The sequence below is a fragment of the Corvus brachyrhynchos genome, unplaced genomic scaffold, assembly GCF_000691975.1.
Source record: "Corvus brachyrhynchos isolate BGI_N302 unplaced genomic scaffold, ASM69197v1 scaffold105, whole genome shotgun sequence".
In the NCBI taxonomy this organism is placed as follows: Eukaryota; Metazoa; Chordata; class Aves; order Passeriformes; family Corvidae; genus Corvus; species Corvus brachyrhynchos.
The window spans coordinates 2,624,128-2,649,224 of record NW_008238452.1 but is presented as its reverse complement, the minus strand read 5'-3'; the positions used below and the strand labels follow the sequence as shown (position 1 = coordinate 2,649,224).

The following is a 25,097-nucleotide window of genomic DNA, read 5'->3' as shown; positions in this document are numbered from 1 at the left end:
TTCTTTCCCATTTTTGCCTTATTTTTTGTGACTTTCTCCTCTCCTATGTTGCATTTTTCAGGAGGCAGGGAGATAATCAAGCTAAAACCATCCCAAAGTGCCTTGCATTTCTATACTCTTGAAATGCAAACAGAAGTGAAAAAAATGCTTTCCAGAGAGAGAAACTGACATTGGCACTGAGGGGAACAATCTACCACCTACCGACACCTCAGTGCTTTGGAAAATGTGTTTGCAGGTTTTCTTCTTAGGCTGAGTTATCTGGATAGCATGAGGTGGTATCAATTTCTAGATGCTCCCCAGCTGATAGCATCCATTTCCAGGTGTCCCCTGGCTGATAAGCATCCATTTCCAGGTGTCCCCTGGCTGATAGCACCTTGGTGCAGTGGGCAGGAGTGATGGGGCTGTGGCTGCAGAGCCACACTGGTGCTCTCAGTGAGAGAGACAAAACCCAGCAGTGCTGGTGTGTGAAATCCACCCCAGGCTTGCAGCCTCATAAGGAAAAATATGCCCCAACAGAAGGCAGTAATTGGCAGAAAATAAGGCAGAGGGAGAACTCAGCTCGAGTCTCCGTTCTCATTATTTTTAAATTAGTGGAACTCCATTGGCTTCACGGGAGTTATTTCTGATTGATGCTCAGATAACTGAGCTCAGAATCGGATGCAAGATGTATTGAAACCTTTTTTTTGTGTACAGTTGTGTGACATCCTGTGAAGACAGCCTGGAAAATGCTGTGTTTTCCTGGGTTGCCTTGCAGCACCATCCAGCACCACGGTGCCCTGCTCACAAAAGAGAAGAAAACACTGACACATTTTTGCATCATCCCAAACTCCCTTGGTCTGCTGGGCATCACCATCAAGCACATGATGCCTTTTGCACAGAGGTGAGGGAAGTCCATCTGCAGAAATAATCTCTGCTTTGAGAGGTGTTTTACCCACAAGAAAAGCTGCTCGTTCAGCTAAATGCAGTTTGCCGCTGAATGGTTTGTGCTGGTGCTGAAGGCCACCATTGCCATGGTTATTTGTACTTGTTTTAGTCTATCTGCTATGGACAAGCTGCACTGCTGGTCCTGCAAACCCTATTTCTCCAACAGGTGTCTTCACTCAGCAGCCAAGCTTGTTCTCATAATTAATAACATTTAAAGGGACAGAGGCTCAGCTTCTCCCTACAACGTTTCTGTCATTACAGCCTTTACGCTGCAGAGGTTCATTGGCTTCTCTCAGTCAGTACCAGTTGAACTTAACCAAACATTTCTGCGGTTTTGCCATTCCTTATTTTCTCTTTTTTTTTTTTCCTAATACCTTGGTTACACTGACTGCATTTTAATCAGAGAGAAAACGAGCAGATCTGGAGGAGCAGAAGAACTGAAACCTGATAGAGCCAGCAGGTCACAGCAAGCCAGGCACTCTCACTGTGCTCTGTGGCAGCTCCAAAATCTCTCTGCTGGCAGCGAAATTTTCACAGTGTGGGTTTTGCTGGGGTTTAAATCTGCCTCTCTGTAGTTCTGAGTGTCTCAGGCTGCACTATCTCAGATATGCTTGGAAGTAACCAGGAGCAGAATCTGATTTAAAAATTAAGAGTGAAATAAAGATAGAATTACAGTAGTGGAGCCATGAATGTAATTCAAAAACCTTTAGTTATGCTACAGGTAAAATTTGTGCTGTTTTGCTCATTCAATTTGTGCTCATTCAATGTCATCAGAAGAAAACAGGTAATCCGAAGGAAATAAGATGCGAAAAATATTTAAAAACCAGAATGCCAAAAGTTATTCTTTTATTTTGGGAATCTGCTTTTGCTAAATAGGTGAACATGTTATAAAACCAAATAACTGTACATTTACCTATATATATATGCACTCTGAACAAGTATGGGTTTGCTCTTGACCATTTGCAGTGATTTAAGGTTCTGGCATGACAGCATTACTTGAAATAAGTTGAATTTATAGAAAATGCTTCAAAATATGGTGAATATAGTGAGAAAAGCCGTGTGTCAGTAAGGCCTGAAGCTGTTGGACCTTTCCAAGCAGAATAAGATCTTTGAAGTCCTGGGAATTCGTCATGAAAGTGTAGTCCCAAACTTACCTTTTAAGGAAGTTTGTGATGTTTCAGATAAGACTGGAAAGAATTTCCCAACTTTCCAGCATTTACCCATTTCTATAAACAAATGTAAACCCTAAACCTTTGACAAATCACTGGAAGGTTTACCCACTGCATGTGCAATAGGTCTGGATGCAGTGCCGAGGTGTTCTGCCCTGGGGGGGGTGGAATTCAGAGGTGCTGCAGTGATTTCATGCCCAAAGCCACTCATTTTGGTGTGTTCCCTTGTGTTTCTACCACGGTCCCCGCGCACACAGCTGTGATTCAGCTGGGAATGGAGAGGGTTTGTTTGCAGTGACATTTTGGGCAGCCTCAGAGCTGCCTTCCCCCGGCCGCAGCTGCATGAGCTCATTCGCAGCCTGCCCCGTGTGTGCGATCCAGCTGTTCCCCGTATGCGTCCTGACCCCGGGCGCTTTCCCTGCTCCGCTCAGCCCTTCTTCTCTGTACAGCCTTGTCCATCAAAATCAGACATGAGAAACATCATCTGATAACGTTATCGCCTAGAAGGAATGAAGGAAAAAAAGCAGGAGGGTTTGGTCTGGCTGTTCCTGGTGGAGGGGCTCTGGGGCTGGAGGGTTACAGGTGGATTTGGACACCAACTCCTTATGGCTCCAGTATTGCTTTACTCCTGTGGAAGTTGCCTGCTTTGGAGTACCTACTTTGCAATAGGATCAAGGATATTGTGTAATGAGGTGTTTGGTGGCCATTCCACGAATATTAAACTGTGTTCGCTAGGAAAGGCAGATGGAAATTCTGCTAGTAGTGTCAAATACACTGTCAGCTGGGCACTCTTCTGAAGGGAAAAACAAACAAGCGAACAAAGAAAGTAAAGTTTTCAAGTGGCCCAACCCATTAACATCAGTTCTGCTGCTGATGCTTTGATCTTCTGCAGAAGGAGCTTTAAAGCACGTGGAAAAAGAGTGAAAAAGGAGGCGAGAAGAAACAAAAGCTGTCAACAACCCAAATGCTCCTCATGCTTATGCTCTTCCTTCCCAGTCAGCTCATCTTCCATTAAGGCTTTCCATAGATCAGTGTAAAACAATAGTCTGTGAATCTCAAGCCTAACAAAAATAATCCTTTCTTGTTTAGCACTTAATTGCAGGTCACCACTTCAATTCTAAACAGAATGAAAATGACTGTAGTCTGTAGGGGAAAAGGAAAGCACATCCTACATCCAATCTAGCAGGAATCACTGAAGTACACAGGTAGATCTGGGAACATATTTTTCTGGTAATTGAAAATCAGAATTTTGCAACTGTTGGATGGATTAAATTCGGCAATCATTGGATGAAAGTCTTTGTGCTTGTCAGCTTCAGAATGGACACTGGGGCAGTACAAACAAAAAGAAAGCTGCTTCCCTCATGGAAGATACTGAATAAGTAATTAATTCACACTATAAAAACATATTAATAAAATTTCAGTAATCGATGCCTGATTCCAGAAATAGAGTTGCTGCTGGATAGTTTGAACACCTGGCAATTAGGAAAAGTATGTTGCAATTTTTTTTCTGCTGTGACTTTAGCAAGCCCATTGATTTTGGCAAAGCCAGGCTACCTTATGCTACATGTACATATATCTGTATATCTATATGGGACCTCCTCAAGCTTGGGATGGGCTGTCATAAGGTTGGGTTATCAATATATCTTTCTTGACCATGTCCAGCTCCATTTTAGAAGCAGTTTGATAATTTTTTTAAAATGTTTCTTCTTTACAGCAAGCAAATTTAATGTGAAAATGCTGGAAGATAGTAAGGGTAGACCTTCACACTTGCACTGTGACAGACACTTCAGCCACAGCACAGCCACACTCTGAGATTGCTTAAAAGCTACCTGTTCTTTTTTTGTCCTCTGATCTCATTCGGGTCTCCCCCTGACGGTCAAATAACATCGGTCTAATTAAAATCAGGCGAATATTTTGTGTCGTGTGTAATAGGTAATATAAAGTACATATGTAATGATTTAACTGAACATCTGAGTTTTGGATAAAGAGAAGTTTTCATCTGGCATTAACTTCCCAGTGGGCGGAGAGCAGTGACTGTTGCCAGTCCCATCGGAGCTCTCTGATGGATGCTCATTCTATAGGAATTATTCAAGCACAGCAAATTTGGGGGGGGGAGGGGGTTTGGTAGCCTTCTTTTGTATGGGAAACATGATCTTCAAAGATAACAGAAGGAGAGAGAACACCAGAAAATTTTTGTGATACTTCTGTGAGAGTGTCCCAATCTAATCTCTGTTTGGTTGTGGGAGTTGGATCAGTATAAGACATTAGCAAATAGGGTCTCTGGCCTCACAAAGCCAAACACAAATATTTAACCTGGCAAAGGATTTTTCAGTAACAATCCCCCAAAAGCCTGAGAGAAAGTAGTACTTTTAAACTGATAATATGCTGATGTGCCAGGCTTCAGCCACTGCTCAGGAATAGCAGGCAGGAATCCTTACCAGCTAGGGATATCTATTCAGAAATAGAGATATGGCTGTTGAGAAAGAGCACACCTAAGTTCCTACTTTTCTTCTTCAGAACTTGAGAGGTGAAAAGTAAATGCTGGTAAATTTCTGTAGCTCTGGCTGTGTCCAGTGTACCCAAGTTTTAAAACAGTGCAGGGAGAGGAGATGGCTGATCAGTCTCCAGAGGAACAGGTAAAGGGAGGGATACTTTACTGCTGAAAGAATGGTATTAATATTTATAATCCCTCCAAGGTGGATGGCTCTGTAATTTGCAGCATAAAGCTATAAATCCTTCCCCTCGTTTTCCAGATTTATATATCAATGGTGTTTTTCCTATTCTCTCCTTAAATAGGTGGTTGCTGCTATTTCTCTTGGCTCAGTTAGCAGAATCTGCAGAACACAGTGACAGCACTTCAGAAACTTAGAAAATACGCACACACAAACACACTCTTATGTGTACTGGCAGGTTGTAAGAAATGTGTCAATGTCATTCTCAGAAGTCACTAACCGATATAAAGGATCTAACAGGAATTGAGAAATTTATTTAAATTCCCATCTGTATCATGCAGGATGAAAAAGCACTGTGGGAATGAAAGAGAAAAAGAATAAGAGATCTTCATGCTTTGTGTGATAAACCAACCATTAATTCACAGTTTTTTCCCCAGTGACCTTTTTTCCACTTTTATTCTCCTTTTGAGATCTCTCTTTGAGAGAAAGGATGAAGTGGCTCACTACTCTGAATCAGTATAGAAATTTCTATGCCTATATTTCAGATGATTCTCCCACTCTCCACTTTCCTGATTTGGATGAGAATGGCAGAAGCTACACAAGGAATCAGCTGCAGCGAGAGTTCCCAGAGTTTGGTCCCATTCACTGCAATTCCAAAGGCATTGGGATTTATGTTAGGAATGAGTGCCACAGCCTGAGCAGACCCCTCAAGGCAATACTGATTTTCGTGAACAAACCTCCTTCTCCACTTGCTCTGAAGCACTGGTGCAGCACAGCAAAGGTGCAAACAAGTGTCAGGGACTTGCTGTGGGCTGCATGATCCCCCAAATTACTCCAGACCAAACACATGCCAAAGCTGCAGAGAAATACCATTGCCAAGAGCCCAGTTCTGCAAAAATAAACACTTCTTTTATTAAAAAAAATGTAACTGTGTACTTTTAACCCACCTTGAGCAGAGTTTTGAAAATTTCATTTGATTTGCATTTGTAAATTGGATGGGTTTGTATTTAGCCAAGACTCCAGGCCTAAATTCCAGATATACTTGAAACGATGCTCACAAGCATGACCAGTCACTCCAGTCCTAGTAAGGCACACTGATTTTCTCTTATGGCCAGTCAGGAGCTGATGTTTCAGCATAGCTCTCCCTGTGAATTTTGAACGCTATAAAAAATAAAATAATCACTGGATTAAGGGATTGAATTGCCTTTATCTGCCCTCGAGGCATGACACCTGCCTCATGGAACTTCACTCCATCCTCTGGTGGTGTAATTAATTTCATGTAAAGTGGGAGGGCCTCACTCTGATTTTCAGTGGCTCAGTGTGAAAGCACTGCTGTCAGATACGTTTTGGTTCTGAGTTTATGGGATTGTGGGAAAAATATTGGGATGCATTGTTTGTGGTGCCTGGTGATGAAAAGGTTCAGCTGACTCCTGAGTATTTGTCATCAATTGTACCATCACTGCTGACTGTGAGGAACCAGGTTTGAAGTGCTGGGTGTTACCAAAAAAAGGCTGTTTCCAAAATCAGGAAAGGAGAAGAGTAAATTTGTCTAGGTGTTTCATAAGCTGTATGGGAGCTCCTCAGTTAATTGAGGAAAGGGAAAGTGGGCACAGCTGCCTTATTTTTCTAAATTAAAAATACTTTGGCTTTATTCACCCCTCTAGGAGCCAGCCCAAACCTAGGAATTGCAACAGGATGGAAACAGCTTTAATGCATAAAGGATTCGGGGTCCTGGTCAGATATGCTCAGGTGATGGTACGTGGCATGGCCAAATTTAAAACCAGTCCATGAAGTTGGGGATGGACAGACGTGAATCCTGCTGACACCTCCAGCCAGCTGGACCCTGCCATCCCTGAGTGTCCCAAGGGAGTAAACCACATTGTTCCAAGCCCTGTCCAACCTGGCCTTCAAAACTTCCAGGGATGGGCCATCCACAGCTTCTCTGGACAAGCTTTTCCAGCACCTCACAGTAAAGAATTTCTTCCCAATATCTAATCTAGACCCACACCCTTTCGGTTAAAAGCCACTTTTTTGGTAATTTTTGTCATTTTGTGGCCTTGCTACTGAGAAGAGCAGCACAAACACTGAAAGGTACTCGACTGCAGTTTCTGCCTCCCTTTAAGTGCTGTCCAGGTGTACATGGCTTCTGAGGAAGTGGTGGGTCAAATTCCTCTAAAAGTGGGAGGGCCTCACTCTGATTTTCAGTGGCTCAGTGTGAAAGCACTGCTGTCAGATACGTTTTGGTTCTGAGTTTATGGGATTGTGGGAAAAATATTGGGATGCATTGTTTGTGGTGCCTGGTGATGAAAAGGTTCAGCTGACTCCTGAGTATTTGTCATCAATTGTACCATCACTGCTGACTGTGAGGAACCAGGTTTGAAGTGCTGGGTGTTACCAAAAAAAGGCTGTTTCCAAAATCAGGAAAGGAGAAGAGTAAATTTGTCTAGGTGTTTCATAAGCTGTATGGGAGCTCCTCAGTTAATTGAGGAAAGGGAAAGTGGGCACAGCTGCCTTATTTTTCTAAATTAAAAATACTTTGGCTTTATTCACCCCTCTAGGAGCCAGCCCAAACCTAGGAATTGCAACAGGATGGAAACAGCTTTAATGCATAAAGGATTCGGGGTCCTGGTCAGATATGCTCAGGTGATGGTACGTGGCATGGCCAAATTTAAAACCAGTCCATGAAGTTGGGGATGGACAGACGTGAATCCTGCTGACACCTCCAGCCAGCTGGACCCTGCCATCCCTGAGTGTCCCAAGGGAGTAAACCACATTGTTCCAAGCCCTGTCCAACCTGGCCTTCAAAACTTCCAGGGATGGGCCATCCACAGCTTCTCTGGACAAGCTTTTCCAGCACCTCACAGTAAAGAATTTCTTCCCAATATCTAATCTAGACCCACACCCTTTCGGTTAAAAGCCACTTTTTTGGTAATTTTTGTCATTTTGTGGCCTTGCTACTGAGAAGAGCAGCACAAACACTGAAAGGTACTCGACTGCAGTTTCTGCCTCCCTTTAAGTGCTGTCCAGGTGTACATGGCTTCTGAGGAAGTGGTGGGTCAAATTCCTCTACAGAAGGGTCTGGCAGGGGCAGGGTTAAAAAATGAGCTCTTCTCAGGGAAATTCCCCTGGCAACAACTGCCTGTGGCAGGGAGCAGAGCCACCTGCACCTCATCAGCGTGGGAGGGAAGGGGTGATGAAGGCCAGTGGCTCTTCTGAGAAGTGACAAAAAGCTGCACCTCCATGGAGATTATGAAGCTGAGCCAGAAGGACCTCAGAAGGGAGATGCTTAGTCTTAAGCTTTTGTAAGGAATGAGACCTTACTATTGCTACTGTTATTATCATTGTTAAATTATTATTATTATTTCTTCTTTACATAGGTATATTTTGCTTATTTCCACTTTAGGAATTTTCTTGAACTCCAGCACTTTTTCTCCTCATTTCTTTCCTCTCTTCCAGAATTCCTTTTGTTTTGTTTTATTGGCTTTTTTTAAGAACAGGTTAAAATAAAAGGATTTGTACCTCTGTAACTTGGACAAGGGAATATTTGAAGGGGAGAATAATTCTGTAGTCCTTCATGGTGCCCGACTTAAGCTAAGCTTGGTTTTAATCTTAGCTACCAAGGTTGGTGTGTCTTTATCAAATCAAACAAAGGTGCTGATGAGGCACTGCGCTTACATCTCTGGGGCAGGAGTTTACAAGCACCTCAGACACGTGCCCCAAAGCCATCACCTTGAAGGCTGGCTGAGGAATCAGACCATGGAGGCAGCAACGTGCTGCTGTAGCAGCAGTGCTGGCTGGGTCTAATCTGCTGCTGAGGGCTGTGGTGGTTGCCAGCGCTGCTGCTCCTGAGCTGGGAGGGAGCGAACGATCCGGATGCTGTTTGGGCAGACAAAATAGTACAAAAACTAAACCCAAGAACATGTTTGGCTGCCTTTCCTATTGCAAATAGCATAGTCTGAGATAGAGGGCTTCCCTAGAGGAAGGAAATTAAGTGTTTACTGGTGCTGATTAATTTCTGAAAGGATTTAAGAAATCTGTTTATACATGGGCTGAAGGTGATATCATTTTTTCTGATGTCTGGGAAGAATGAAGACTTCTTCAATCTGCTTATTCAGATGTTAAGCACTGCGAGGTGAACAGAGAAGGCACCACATTGCCTCATCACATCAGTCAGAACACTCACAAAGAGCATAAGGCCACAAAGTCTGGATTCAGTAAGAACAGCTGACTCTGAAAGAGAGAAAAACTCTGTTCATGGCTCTCTTTTCAGGCAGGAGCCTTTGAGCAGATGTCTGTAACATGCCTGCTGATCAGAGCAAGGGAGCAGAAAGCTGTGCTGTGCCATGCCTGCCGTGCTGCTGTCTGCCTGCCTTCCTCCCAGGCCTAATCCCCTGCCTGCTGGGGAAGGCGTTTTAAAGCCAGACCTTCAAGGCTCACATTTGAAAGATTGCCCAGAGAAGCTGTGGATGCCCCATCCCTGGGAGTGTCCAAGGCCAGGCTGGATGGGGGTCTGAGCAACCTGGCCTAGTGGAAGGTGTCCCTGTCCATGGTGGGGATGTGGAATGTGATGATCTTTAAGGTCCCTTCCAACCCAAACCATTCTGTGTTTCTTGATATTTATAAAGAGTATGAGCTAAAGAATGTGTTTTACCCAGGAGAGTGAGGGCAGACACAAGAAAGTCAGGCCACAGTAGGTCAGGCTTAGCTTAAGGTGAGGATTTGAAAACCAGGTCAGAGCATGGGATAATTTCTTTCCTGAGCTGAGAGCCAATTGCTCCACCCTACAGGTACAGAGCCCCACTGGAGGTGGTGGGGGGTGATGGTCACAGGGTAGGCAGGAGAAAACCCGGGAGACCCAGGGAGGAATGAGAATTTATGGATATGGTAGACTGCAAAAAGGGGTCTGATGGTGATACTTTTTGAATTGGCTTCCAAGAGTAATTTCGTATTTACAGATGCTGGGGACACTTCGATTGCTCTGGTTTGCTCAGAAGGTAGAGTTAATGTTGCACCACTCAAAATATCAGATGCACGTGAAATCCCAGCCAGTAGTGATGCAATAAATCATTGATCAATAGAAATTGGAGAAGTTCAAGAAAGTCTTTAAGAACACCAGGTACCATCCATTTTGAAAGCAAATGTATGCAACAGGCTAGGCTAGGTTGGGATAAAAACTGAAGGTTCTTCTGCACACCTAATCCCAAAGAAATTCTGATGTGGTGTACAAGGGGAAACATTTTCCCCTCATTATGTGGCTCAGAAGCTGGTTATTATTCTGTAAAGAAGAGTCTACTTGATTTTCCAAGTCTTACTTGTTTATTGGTACTCTGTTGGTGTTATAAAGGATTTCTTTCTGAACTGTAGCATGAATGCTGGGAGGAAACACAAATTACTGTTCTGGGGTAATGATCTGAAACACACTCTCCCTCCTACGCCTGTCTGCAATAACTCCTTCATTACATGACCATGGAATTCTCTTTCAATCATGTGGCATCCCGTTGGCAGCTGTCCCCTATGAATGTCAGGTAAGCAATAGTGTGAAGAGACCATAGTAGGCTATTGGATGTGGAAAATGCAGTGTCAGTATTTGGGAAGTTCAAGTCATAAGGATTAGATTTGGAGGGGAAGAAGGTGATCGAAGGAAGCCTAGGGCCTGAATGCTTTAGTAATTCTGGCTCAATGTCTGCTGTACTCCTAATTAAATCCTGCTCCCTCCCAGCCTTGTGCAGATGGTGGAGTGTCACTGGGGGTTTAAGAAGCCTCTGTTCAGCACATGACTTGTAGCACCACTCAGATTCTGCCTGAGTTGTTTACATGGCATTAGTAAGGTTCTGGAGAATGACGTATTTCAATGGTTTTGTTGTTTTATAGGGTTCTCCAGTGTTGTGATGAAATTTATATTCTCTGGGGGAAAGCACCTTATCCAAATTGACATCTTCCATCTCCAGTGGAGTGCAGAGATGGGAGGGAATCAGCAAAGAATGAGAAAGTTTCTCTGTTTATTTTGTTGTTGTTGTTGCAGAATCAAGACCATACTGAGCACTTAAAGCAGAAGTCCAACACAAGATAATAAACAACCAACAAATGGAAATCAGTGATGCCACATCACTGATTTTTTTTTAAGTTTGCATTAATAATCATGAGGTCGATATGACTTTGAAACTGACAAATTATTTATATATGGTAATGACATTTATAATTGCTGTAAAGTTTAGTTGAGCCTTTATTTTACTTTTCTCCCCCATTTACTGCCTTTTCATCCGTTATTTAGCTTGTTTGTTGGAGTGGATTTGTATGGTTTTAAGTCTGATACATGTGTTTTTAATATACTGGGAAGATAAAACATTACCTCCTGTCAATCCAGTTGGAGTCTGTGGCCAAATCTCAACCTCACAGAAAACAAATGAGCCCCTGTTATCCTGTGTATATGGAATCATTTCATTCTTATCACTTTATGTCCAGGTTTGAGTTAGTATAAGGGCTTTTCCTTCTTTTCCCTTTCAACCTCCTCCTTCTGAGGGAAGGTGTGGCTGTCTGCTGGTGTTTTTCATTTTTCTGGGGCCTAGGATACACTTGAGGGAATACAAAGAAAGAAAGATTGAGAGATTAAACAAAAAAAATTGTCATTATATGAATGAAGAAGCTTTCTGCTTTTCACAGACAGCACCCTGAGGTTGGTTCTTTCAATACCACCCCTTTTTTTCTGCCTTGGAATCTCTTTATTCATGCCATGGCTATTCTTGCTGTCAGTATGAGCTGGTCAGTACTTCCAAGGTGCCTGTGATGTAAATAATATCCATGCCTGTCCCAAAGCCGTGTGGCCTTCACTAGATGCCTGTACAGTTGCAAAGGTCATTACTCTAATAATGAGCTACTCTTTCCTTACCTCATGAAAGTACATATTCACCCTGATCTTTAAATTTAAAATATTTTACCAGACAAGTCTTTCAAGGCTGATTTTTATTATTTCTTTTTTTTCTTAAAATGGTGTATTGGGAAAACAATGTTTTATAACCCTAGTGCCTAATTTCCAAAACGGTATATTCATAGGACAAATGCCAATAAGCTAGAACGTTACACAAACAAGAATGCTATAAATTGTGTGTGGACTATTTACATAAAAACTTCAGCTTGAGAATTTACGCAATAATTCATTTTTAAGCATTTTACAACATATTCAGTAGGAAAGAGGAAGGTAACAGAGTTAAACCATTTCTTTTGTAACTCAGAAGTTTAGAAAGGAAGATTTATCGGATGGTTAGTCATATTTTGCATAGTCATGAACAATAAAACCTAAAGTTGCTACAGCTGTAGTTATTTGACAGAAAAGACTGTTAGAAAAGTTCTGTTAATGCTTAATGTGTTGCTCCACAGAAACTACATTAATGTATATTACAGCTGAAACATAAACCCACCTGTGTATACAAAAATGAGATTTTTGTGTTTCTCCTCTGTTGTTTTCTCTCCCCTGACATGGCAGGTAATAATAAAACAAGAAGAATTGTGATTTACTTAAACTTGTTAAGTCAAGAGAGAGAAAAGAGCAAAGTTTCTTATTGTGATACACTCCTTTTTGAGGAAAACTTCAAAACTTGTGATGATCTAACAAAGGACAAAACTCATTTTTCTTCAACAGAGTGGCCACTGCAGCACAGAAAAAAATGTGAATCTTAATGCTTCAGTCAGATATGCTGCTTGAATATTTTTATTCAGAGGGAAATGTTTTCTTTCCATCTCTTACAGTAGTATTTATTTTTCTATTCTCTCTGTTCAACTTGGAAAAAAAAAACCAAACAAAACCAAAACTGTATTTTAAAAAAAATCAGAAACTTAATATTCTACCATTTCTCTGCACTCATGATGTTGAGTAGTCTGAAAAGTTGTCTTGATCTCAATACCTATAAGCACCTGGCATTCCTAGAGAAGTGGTTTATTCTTGGACACTGCTCTTATTGAACACTGTCTCCACAGATTCAACAAGAAGTGTAGGAACATGTTTTTAAAAGAGCTCTTTACACTGAGGCCCAATCCAGCCTAGATTTTAACAAAAACCATTGTGAATCCTCCCTTCTTATATGGAAATGGATGGTTGGCGAATTCCCCAATTGAATTCCCCATTTCTAGCCTGGTTTTAGGTTTCCATTGTGCTCCTGGTGACCAGCTTACATGTTCAATTGCGTTCAATAACTTCTGGTTTTGTAAGTTGAAAAACAATGTGCTTCAGGGCAACCTCCCAATTCCGTTTGTTTCTTTGGGGACAACGTGATGCTTGTGAAGAGCATTTCAAACAATTAGGGTTAAATTAATCATGGTATTCAGAGGCATTTCTTCCATTTGGCTCTTTGAAAGGAGAATACTATTTTATTTTCTTTTGTTTCTTCTGTCATCTTTGCCAGAATTAAAGGCAGGAATAGAGCTGCACCACTGAATATGTGCCTGTATAATTTTGTTAAATAGGGTGAGGTTTTTGAGTCTGTGTATATATGTAGAGACAGTGAAATTAACAAATTGTTTTGAATATGTGACTGACTGAAAGTTGGGGGGTTTAAGTTTACACACATCTGATTTGGTACTATAGGTGTTTAGGTTTATGTGTGTCAAACTGACTGGAAAACCCACGGGAGCTGGGAGCTGAGTCCTGCTGGAGTCACACATGGAAAGGAAAGGCCAACCGAACTCAAAGATAGGCTTTTTGTAATGTTAGACAGAATTGATGGACCCTCATCACACTTTTATTCCACAGTGAATCCTGGTTTTGGCCACTGTTTTTTAGCATGCCATCTTGATTTAATGCACAAAGTGCTTGAGCTGTTGGACATGCCCATAAAGTGTTTTATCTCAGTTTCAGGTTTTAAATTTTATGTCAGTAATAAGCACCTACATTTCATTACAAGTCAACGGGACTGTCTGATTGTAAATCTTTGCAAATCTTTTTCCTTCCTTAGCAGAGGAGTAAACTTCATTTTTTTTCCCACGTGGCTCAAGTGCAGTAATAGGATGAGAGAGAAAACAGTTTACTTGTGACTTGGATACAAATACGAATTCATCCTCTTCAGGATAAACTTTAGTCAGGGTTAATCCAAATTTAAATTTAAGTCTTGCTTTGGCCAGCACTTCAGTGTGCTTTTAAGTGCAGCAGTCATAAATAAAGTTCCAGGAGAACAAATCACGTTGAGTGACATCTCTTAGCGTGTTCCCTGGAGTTCATTGTCCTGCCTCTGATGGTGTATAACGTCCTCTAACAGATGTATCAATGTGTTTCTTTTAAGCTGATAGGCATAGTTAGGTCCCTGCTGTCACACTACTCTGTGCAACGTCTGAACCCCAGCAGGGGTGAAACCTTACGGTGTTGGAAGCCTCAATGGAGCTCTGTCCGAAGATGTCCTTTATGAGGCATGGGGACATCCATGTTTGATTTACCATATTTCTGGATTTTCTTTTTCTTCTCAGCTTTGTTCACTATTTTCCAGTGTTTTACAGCTGTGTCAGTCAGTCTAATAAAAAATATTGCATCTTCTTGCTAGTGATTCCTCTCCTATGCCTTTAGACTGTTACAGCTGCAACAATACCACTGCTATTAAAATATTTACATCAATCTCTTTTGTTGTTCTTGCTAGTTTTTCTCAAAAGGAATTAGAGTTTGCTGTGGTAAACACACTTTTCTTTAGGAAAGTGTAATTCTGTGGATAGGTAGTAACTTAATCGTTATTTCATGCAATTTAACACTTTGATTTTTTTCGCCGTTTTAGGAAAGACTAATGAATTTCGTATTACTTTATGCAAGCAAAAGTAGGTGGTCTTTAAGAAATGTTAATGAAACACCCTATAAATATTAAATTATAAATTTTAATCTCTATAAAGTAAAGCTGTAATACAAAAAACCCAAATGCTACAAAATTAAACAAGGGCAGCAGATATTCTCTCTGTTCCAGATATCCTAAAGCTCATCCTAAAATGATCCCAATCAGCAACATTGCCATTGAAAAGCAGAGCTCAGGTTTTCAATGTGTGTCCTCTAGAGCACAGGGGTCACTGGCAGAGTTCCAGATGTTGGTGTGATTTCGGGTAAGAGCAGGCAGTTTAGTCTCTTCTTCATCAGCGGATCTGCTCCCTCCCTCCTCTGCGTGGCTAAACCCCAGGTTTTGTTTGCCCTGACGTCATGGAGGGATGGCTCAGCATGCTGGAATGATTTTTTGGTGCTACAATGACGTGATAAAATTTGGAAGAATCCAAGCACAAGAGCTGACATCACTATGACAGACAAACCTTGGGTAACACAAGGTTTCAGGGTACTTGCAAATACATTTGAGATTTGCCTGAATTCTCTTATGTAACATAGAAAACTCCATAAACAGGCTTTCTGTTTGGCTGTGGGTTCAGAGCAGTCAGATTTACACTTTGATGTACTCATTGTTAAAAACTACAGCTCTCCTGCTAGGAAGATGTCTGCTCCACGCTTGGGTTGCCAGCAGAGAGCAGGTTAGATGGCAGGCTTTTTGTCTGCCACAAAAAGAGAAACAGCAAGAAACTACAAGATGGTCCTTTCTTATCACAGTTTGGAGTGAGGAAAGAAGAGATCAGTGTGTCAGGCTATTACTCAGCTGTGGTGTGACTGATGATTGAGAGCTGTAGGTTTTTGTAAGGCTGTGAGGACTTTCAGGTTTGCACAAATAACACAGCAAAAGCAAACAAGACAGTTGGCTGGAGTGATGGGTATTAAAAAGAATCTGAATAATTAGCTTGTTTAATAGAGAAAGTGTTAAAGGCAATTATTATTTTTGCTTTAGGTTTTCGAGACCATGTTAATGTCTTACAAAGAGTGGTTAGGGAGTAATTATATGCAGAAGGTGTCTTTAGTCAGCCAGGCTGAGCTATAATTCAGCTGAGAGGCAAACTTTGAGCTTTTGGTATTCCATACAAACTTCTCACAATGTTTTTAGTGGCTTGCACCTATTTTATTTCAAGCTTTTTCATTTTAGTTTACTCCCTCTCCCTTCCTGGTCTCCTCATCAAAACTGGTCATTTAGATATTGTATTTTTACCTGAATTTTACCAAAACTGGTGTAATTAACTTCTTAAAAAGAAGATACATCATTTTATGATTTGAAGTTCCTGAGCAAGCTTCTAAACACAGCATCACTGCTAATGCCTAGGTCTTTCAAGACTGAAAGTATTCAGCTTTATGAATCTGTTTCATCAGCCTCATTGAGAAAAAATACTATAAAATCACTGTGGAGAGGTTCATCTCTGCATATGTTATCACAAGGATTTCCCTTTTAATGGGGAAAATATTATTAAGCTCAGACTGTTATGAACAATCTAATTTGTCTGGGCATGTGATATCCATGAGGAACAGATAAAAGAGAAGATTTAATAGTTTCAATCCTTGGCAGTATATTTTGTTCCATAACCACACAGAATTTAAGCTGTTTGTGTTAAACTTGAACAAAGCTAAACAGAAGAAAAGAGAGATCCTGCTGATTTTCACAGCCAGTCAGAAGAATCCTTTTGGAAACTTACAAAAGGGTGAAATATTGCTTTCCCCAGAAAAAATTCTTTAGGATGAGTAAGCTCCCATTTGTGGGGTTCCTCTGAGGTTGTTCAGAACAAGAGAGTATCTTTTTTCTTGATCAATTGAGTGGCTGCCAGGTACTGAGTGTTACTAAAGCAAAAATGCGGTACCTCCTGCAATCTGAGTTTCCTACAAATTCCTTTATGAACGTCTTTTTACCACCTTTTGTGTGAGCATTAGATGAATTCCCAAGGTCAATCTTTCTGGTGCATCAGCCATTTTACATCTTTTGCCAAGATTTAATCAGACTGAGCACAAGTTATCTGCTAGTGAAGGGGAGAACATAATAATTTATGAAGGTTTTGGCACCACTAAAGTGCAGCTTAGGGCTTATGGACATACCCGAGTATGGAGGGAGAAAATGTGAGAGCAGTAACCTGGACAATCAGAAGAGGATTAATAAAAGCAATAAGTCTATGGTGTCTTGAAACACCTTTACCAGCCAGCCACACAGGAAGGAATAGTCTGAGCAGCTCTGCTTCTCAGTTGCTCTGTCTGACTTCCCTGGCTCCGCTCTGTGTGTAACAAAATTCACATTTAGTGCAGAAGGAAATAGAGGAGAGGTTTTATGGTAACTCTATGGTCAATCTACCGTGTAAACAGGGAATAAAGAGAGGATTCACTCCCCATCTATCCTGTGCTTCCTACTGGCAACCCACCTTGTCAGAGCTGAAAAAACCATGGACCATGGCAGAGATCCAGGTGAGGGTTTTCCAGCAAAGAAAAAGAAATTAGAGGGCAATATATAATATTCAGTTAAGTGTTGGTAAAGAAATATTTTGAGAGTTTGCTAAACTTCTCCTCAGCTCCCATGCATTATTAGAGTCACTTGGAATTAATAACTTTCAAGTACTGGCTGGCAGCTGAAGAACTTCCATAAAGATGAATTAACTAAGAAACGAGGGACAAAGCTCGCATCAGAACATAATAGCATTATAATTTGCACAAGAACATTTGTCAGAGAGGAAATTATTACTAAATGCTACAAAAGAGTCCTATAACAAAGGAATCTTATGGGAGGAAATGTTCAGAGTTTTTTATGGTCTGTTCTCTATTTCAGTGCCTGATGTAACAACTAGCTCTAATGTGTACAGTCAAGGTCATTCAGTGGAACTGGAGCCAGCAGCCATTTGTTCCAGCAGTCCCTCTATTTCTTCTCAGGTCTTACTGAATTCCTGGAAGATTTTCTCCCCATTGTTTAACAGAGGCTGTGTGAGGTCTAGGAGTCGTCTCCTATTCTTTTCTTTTTATTGCCTTCTTTATAATTTCTCATTCTCTCTTTTTGTTACCCTGCCACAGTTAATTTTCTCCCAGAGATGCTATATGCGAATTCTGTCCCCAGAGGACAAAATCTGCAGATATAGGTACAAAATTCTTGTCTTTGCTCTCACAGTTTTATGCATCTTCAAGATGTATGGTTCCTGTTTGAATTTCTCTAGCACGCTCCAGAATCAGAGAAACTTTCTCTCGCTGGGAAATTTTCTCAAGCCAAGAAATCTGGCTAGGAGTCATGATGTGTTTTGCCTCCTGCTTGCGTGTCTCCACACTTGTGAGGTCTTGCAGTGTTTTGCAAGTTGTAATACTTGGAGCCTAGCTTGGGACTATTCGGCATTACTCCGTTATAAAGGCTGACACTTCAGACTGCGCTGCCTCATGTAAAACATGAATCCTGAAGCTTTACATCCATGTGTTTTATAAAAATTCCTCTCAGACGTGTCACTGCCGCTCATTGGAGGCATCTGAGCACCCCACTATGTCATCTTGGAAACCTGCCACAGATCCTAAAACCAGACCACCACTTGTAAATTTAGTATGGAGTTGGGCTCGTCCTTTGGCAGGAGGAAGGGAGCAAGAACCCAGTCTTATCCTCAGAAAAATGGGAATGCATCTCTTGACTACATATCCAGTGAGCACTTCCTTTCCATGGCCATCAGGATCTGCAAGTGTCTGCCAGTCCAAGTTTACACTAATTTAAAGAAGCAATATTTTTAAGTGGTTAAAAATATTTGAATCAAATAAATTAATCCAAGTTCCTTCCCACACTGGGCTAGAGTAACTCTGTTCAGCAAAAGACCTACTTGATTTTCATTAGCTGGTATGATTTTGTATTGACAGCATTTTCCTGGTTATTTCTGGATTATCATATAGCTCTGTTTGAGCTCAATGAAACCGGGATATTTTCAATGTGGAGTTTGGAGTGTTAGCTAGAAAAGTGATTAAAACTTTTCAGATTTATTCAGATCAGCCCGATCCTTAATCCAGAATTTAAGACCAGATAATCCTCTGTTTCATTTCTACTTTCCCTCAGAAATGGCTGTGTAACTAAAGGATCTTTCAAGACCTTGTTGTTGCAAGCAATTACACAAGGAAAATAGGTAGTTTATAAAAAGTCTCTCTCCCATCACCAAAAATTAACTACACCAGTTCTTATTCAGGAAAGTAAGTGCCATTAAATCATGAACTTGCTTATGATAAAACCGAAGAAAGTGTGAGTGCAAATGTAAACACAATGACGAACTCGTTGGTGCCAAAATTAAAGCTTATATTACAGCAGCTGATAGCTAGCTGCAAGTCAGAAATATGATACATTAAAATAAACAGTTTGAGATTAATCTGCAGCTATCTGGCAGAGCATGAATTAAAGCACATTTCAAATAATGTCAACATCAGTTTAATTCTCCTTCCCTTGCACCCTCTTCCATTACCTAGCCTTATACACATGTTTTTAGTTGAATCCCAAGGTTGGGGATGGACTTTTAGCTGGTGGACCCACTTCACATGCCCAGACATCTGGGAGCACAGTAATTTAGCAGGAAATTCCCCAGGTTGTCTGGGAGAAGAGTGAGGCTCTCCGTCACTTGCTTGGAGTAGTTTTGGGTTTATTATTTATATTTGTCTCAATTTCTAGAAAAACTCCATCTGATGTTTGAAAGTCAAGGTTTTTTTAGGCTTTCATTACTGAACATCACCTACAAGAAAATTTTAGGGTCTCGTTGCAAAGAGCTGCATGCCAAGCAAACTTGAGTAGTGTTTGAATTTAATACTGGAGCAAGGGCAGATAATAGGGAAAATAAAAACCACTCCCCTGTAGTGCAAGATATACTTATATGGCTCTGTTCACTTGGAAATCTGTTCTCGTTGATCTTAGTCTGACTCTCTGCAGGGTTTCCTTGGTCAAGGGGGCTAAAATTGATTCAAGGCCCAAAGCTCTTCAGCTCAGTGTTGACAAAACCTAGAATCCAACGTCCTTGTGTCAACACGCTCTGACTTTCTTGGATCTTCAAACCACATTCTGCTGTATGACCAAAAATGGAAGGTGGATCACAATGAGAAACATATGGCTGGGAATGGAATTTCAGACTGGAGGAGAAGAAAGGAGGAGAAGGAGGAGGACGGAGATTGAGAGGAAAAGAGCAGAGTAAAGTAGAAAATGAAAAGAGAAATTAAATTTAGGCCGCTTTATTAGGGAGAAGAAAAACAACCCCCTCAACTCTTCTGGTGACCTTACATGGGAACCTCCTAGAGCTTTTTTTTTTATGACTTCTCTCTCTCTTGCATTTATTTCCCTTCTCTGTTATTTCTATAAGGTGCTAGACATTGCATTTGGGATAAGCTGGAGAGCTAGAGATTTTGAGTTATTTACCTGCTTTCCAGGGCATTCCAAAGGGGTGTGCAATATGTCTGAGTTTAGAGGCAGGAGCAGCTTTTCAAATGAAGACGTTTGGCTGTGACTCTGTAGTTCGAGGCTGTTCGCAGAAATGTCTGAGGCAAAAACTCATTCAATTAGCTCCTAATTAGAGCTGACTGAAGGGCAACAACAGCTCTGCTGTGTGGCAACTTGTGAGGTCCAGCAATTTGGGTTTGCTCAAACACAGCCATACCTACTGGGAATTTAAAAATGTCCACTTTTCATTCTGACATGGAGCAAAGTTTGGGGCTTTTTGTTTGCTTTTGCAAAGCGCTGATATATTTTTCCAGGGTGCGGGAAACGGCCTTTCAGCGAGCTGTGCTTCATTCCTTACAGGAAAGGACAGCACATGGGCTTGCCTGTACATGGATCATGCTGCCCCTGGGGACACTGTTGGCCCTCGCTGGTGGCTCCAGAGGGACTTGTGTCCAGGGCAGGAGGAGCTGTCTGCCTTCCATGGATACAGGTTTGACACTGCTACATCATCACCTCACTGGGGCAATGGTTTAAAAAATTGCTCTGTATTTTTGGTCAGATTGCCATGAGAAGCCATGACTCAGAGCATCTCAAAGAGCAGAAGGTGCCTGTGTTTAGACAGATGAATTTATCCTGTGCTATGAAGATCTGCTTGTACCATATATAGCTGTTCTTTTCATGTTTTAAGCAGTCTTCTTGTTTTAAAAGGACCAGAGAAAATGGGACTTTCCCAGCTGGATGAAGATGTTTCTTGCTGTAGCTTTCCAAACTGTGTCATACATAGAAATAGGGAAAAAAAATACCAAAAAAGAGATGCACAGGATTCATACCAAATTCCCTATTTCTAAAAATGATGATACAGTGCAGATGATACAATTGCACTGCTTCAGAGCTAATAACACTTGATAACCAAAATCTTGTCCCTTATTTTGACAGCATTCCCTGTGGACATCATGGGAGCAATGGCTCAGAGGTAACATTTTAAATGTAGTGTCTGCTACTGGATCTTGCTTCTAAATTCACTGCATATCAATCCTCCTCTCATCTAAATTCTGAACAGAGTTCCTACCGATTACACCAAGTGCAATATATATAATTATATTTTATATATATTATAAATAATAAAGTGCAGCTGATTGTAAGTGATTCTTGATCCGTCAGCATCAAGATTTAGGGGTGGAACAGAAAATCAGTTTCCTACTGGCAGGTGATTCTTTACATGTTCTTGAGAGTGTAAAGAGATTTTCATATGGGTAAAGAGTGTGGTTAAACACTGATGTAAGTGTCAACCTGTGCTGAGATTTCCAATAGGGAACCAGATTATATCTTCAATGAGTAGCCCTACCAGAGGCAATAAACACGCTTCAGATTTTGGTTTATAAAATTAACTTGGTATGATATTGGCCAAGCTTGTGTGACTGCTAACTGCATTTCTTGGAGCATTCTAAATCTGTTTGCTTTTCAAACAACAACAGCAAAAATCTGGTTTCGGACAGCCTATTAAACACTACATGGTGCAGACTGCTTCAAAAATAGCATAAGCTAAACACTGATGGTTTTTAATAAACCAGACTTAAACAGTGAGTAAGTTTAATAAAGCGGATACTTAAGACAGGCATAATGAAAGGTGAAGGTCTGTTTTCTTTTTATTTCATTTCTTAACCTCTATGCTTCGATCTTGTGTTTGGTTTGGGGTTTAAAATAAATCATTCTCTTAAATGAAGTAATAAGAGAAGTAGAGTGAAGAGCCGACCTGTGCAAAGAAATTTATTGCAGAGGAGCTAGCAGGCCAGGAGAAAAAAGTTCCTATATTAACTACAAAACAGTAAGTGCTAAGACTTTAATAACTTCATTGCAATGAAAATGTTTTTCATAGAGTCAAAACAGATTAGTTGCAAGAAAAAATATTTAGTTCTTCTACTTGAAGCCAAATGGTGAAAAATTCAGTTAATCTAAATAGATTTATGACTCTCATCATAGTCTGTTCCCTCTGATGATTTGGCATGTTTTTTGCTGTAACCAAACACCTTGAGACTGTACTCAGACTAGAGAGAAAAGTGATCATGCTTCCTTTTTGTAACCTTATGTCTCTCATCTCCCTTAGGTCTGTGTGACTGCAATGGCCTCTTTCTCAGAGCTGGTCTGGATGGAGGAGGTGAGGGTAAATCACTGCTTCTTCTCAACTTCTACAAGTTGAGGGGGTATTTGACTTCATATTTTAGGATGAATTGCCTCTTTTTGCATTAGTAGTTTTTGCAGCTGCTCCTAATTTCTTTTGCCAGCACTACCAGGCTTCAGTAAAGGCAGAGAATTCCCCCTAAAGCTTCTGTCAATCTATTGAAAACAGCCTTGTGCTTTGAATGTTTCAAGCAGAATTGTTTCTAGACACAATTAAAAAAGAAAAAAAAAAGCCAGTTTCAAAATAAAGTGGTGAGGAATAAATTTCAGTTTTCATTTCAAAGAGAGACATACATGTATGAAATCTAGTTTAAATTTATTTCTATGTGAACAGTGGCAGAAAGTGTTTGTTAGTCATATAGCAATACGAAGATACTGTGTATAGAGGCTTTCCTTTGGAGACAAGGTATTGAAAAGGCATTGACAAGTGGAGGAAAAGGAGAAGGTTGCCTAGTTTGTGTATTTATGTATAGATGGGCATTCAGTTATGATTATTAATAACCTCTAACAAATTTATCAGGAGGTTCCTCTGTATCACAGTTCTACAAGATATAATTTGAAACTATTAGATTACAGCACTGTAGTAACATATTGTTTTAACAGTATCTTTTTTGTAATTATTTTGTTTGTTTCTACAATTTGCCTTCTATTCAAGGAGAAAAAAGAAAGTTTTCCTAATTTTGATATTAAACTAGGGCCACTAGATTAATGGAAGGAGTTGGTTATAGTGGACTCAAACAACTGTGAGCTGGTGACTGGAAAAGATGCCTAAGACATATGTGGGTTTTTCTTTATTGAAGAGGAATTTTAGAATTGGGGTTTCTTTTCCAGGTTTAAGAATGGTGTGTTGCTAAAGTAGAGGGATGTCAGTGTAGGTAAGAAAGAGGTAAGTCTTCAGAAAGAAGTGTTAGTGAGGTTAATTAGCAAAGTTACCCAACAAGTTTTTCTAACCAACACATTATTTAGAGATTCTACTGCGCTTCTATTTAGTCTGTTTTTCAGGTAGGCATTCCAGATTAAAGCAAATCAGAAAATTCTGTAAGCTTCAGATGACATTCCCTAAATAGGATCTCCTTTAAGTGAGTTTAAAAGTTACAGATATACATTGAAAAAATTACTTTTACATCTTTGTTAGTAAGGCAGTCCAGACATTGTGAGATTTCCACTTCTTTTTGTTTTCTGCAAGTGGGTGATGCCTTTTCCTGGTCTTAAAATCAAGAGTCAAACAAGGTTAGAAGGGAAAAAGGGATTTTACCTCTGTATTTATTTTCAGGATCCTTAGGTGCACTATGTCCAGGTGGAATGCACTGAAATTCACCCCGCAATGCACACCCACAAAAGATCTGGTATAACGTTATAGGTTTTACTAATTAGCATATCTATCAAAAATTCCCCAGTGAGAGGCTTGAACGAGCCCCTCTTCCCCAAGGAACCTTCCCCTGGATGGTTCTATCTTAGTTTACAGAATGTGTTCTGGAGAGGACCTTGGGGTCTGGGGCATTCTGATCCCTAACTACGAAGCTTCTAAGATGTTTACTCTCCTAGCTTGACAAGTAAGTCTAAGAATGTAGGCTAAAAACACTAATACAGAAGTTGTAAAAAGGTATATTAAAGGGGTATAAAAGAAAAGGCAAAAAATCATCATGGCATCATGGGTCTAAACTTTCCTTCTTAGATAACCTACACAAGCTTAGGATTCAATCGATGAAGCTCTGAGAGCAAAGCTTAATCAAGATTTTGAAAAAATATAGTCAACAATCTGCAAAGTGTTTGCTTTTAGTTGTAGTGGTGTCAATACTCTGTTTGACTGAAAGCTGCATTCTTTTTCTCCTGAGTGAGTGAAAAACCATTTTCCTATGCTCCTACTGTCACCAATGTGCTCCAACTCTCTCAATATTCTAAGCAGGAAAATGTGTTCTCAGAGAGGCTGCGTTGTCTTTCCTGAGACATTTCACCTGTCCACTCTGTTATTCTGAACTCATAAAAATAATTTACAGAAACAGAAAGAGAACCTCATTGTAAGAGGATAAGCACGCTTGTCAGGCTGATGCAGACAGGAGGTGGGATGGCTGTATGCTCAACAGGTGAGGTGGGACCATTCCCAGATTTCTTTAGCACCATACAGAGAAGAAAAAGACAAAAACTTTCAGGATTTTCCATCCCCAATGTTGACAGGTAATGCTGGGAAATTCTGGTTACAAGGCAGCAGCAATTTGGGGAGTTTTGTTTAAGTTTATTATTGGTTTACTCTGACAACAATCTTAGTTCATTTGGGAGTTGTCCTTGTGGGAGAGGGGGATTTTTGGAACTGTGAAAATGTGCAAGTCCTATATAACATCACTGCAGTGGCTCAGACACTGCTTCTGACAAGACTAAGAGTGATAACATGCAGAGATGAATCTCAAGTGACTGTTTATACAAGATAATATCATTGCAGAACATTGGAACAGTTGTTACCCCCTCTGCAGCCATGTCCACCTTCCCACCCTCATCCTGGTGGGGGCTCATGGATAATTCCATGTAAGCCTCTCTTTTGGCTGGGTGGATCAGGTTTTTTTGCCACTTCAGCTGCAAATCCTGAATTTGTCATGTGACACACTAAGTAACTCCACTCCTGACCCCAAAGTCATTGACCATGCAGAAGACTCAGTACAGGGCTGTAGTAACTCTGAGAAACCAAATACTGTCCTTTTAGCTGGGTTCCAGACTTCTCTGGGAGGAAGGGATCAGTCTCTTCCTTCAAAGTAACAAGTGACAGGACAAGAGGAAACAGCCTCAAGCTGCACCAGGAAGGCTGAGATTGGATATTAGGAAAAATCTCTTCACTGAACGGGTTGCCAAACATTGGAATAGGCTGCCCAGGGAAGGAGCTGGAATCAGCAGCCCTGAAGGTGTTTAAAAGATCTGTGGATGTGCCA

The 25,097-nt window shown here is 40.7% G+C and overlaps 1 long non-coding RNA gene across 1 annotated transcript; it reads left to right on the top strand.

The window, feature by feature from the left end:
- Positions 1-20,329: 20,329 nt before the first annotated feature.
- Positions 20,330-22,157, top strand: LOC108447322. The gene is made up of 3 exons (XR_001862816.1): positions 20,330-20,491; positions 20,938-20,974; positions 22,106-22,157. It is a non-coding gene; the product is annotated as an uncharacterized LOC108447322 (long non-coding RNA).
- The last annotated feature ends 2,940 nt before the right edge of the window (positions 22,158-25,097 follow it).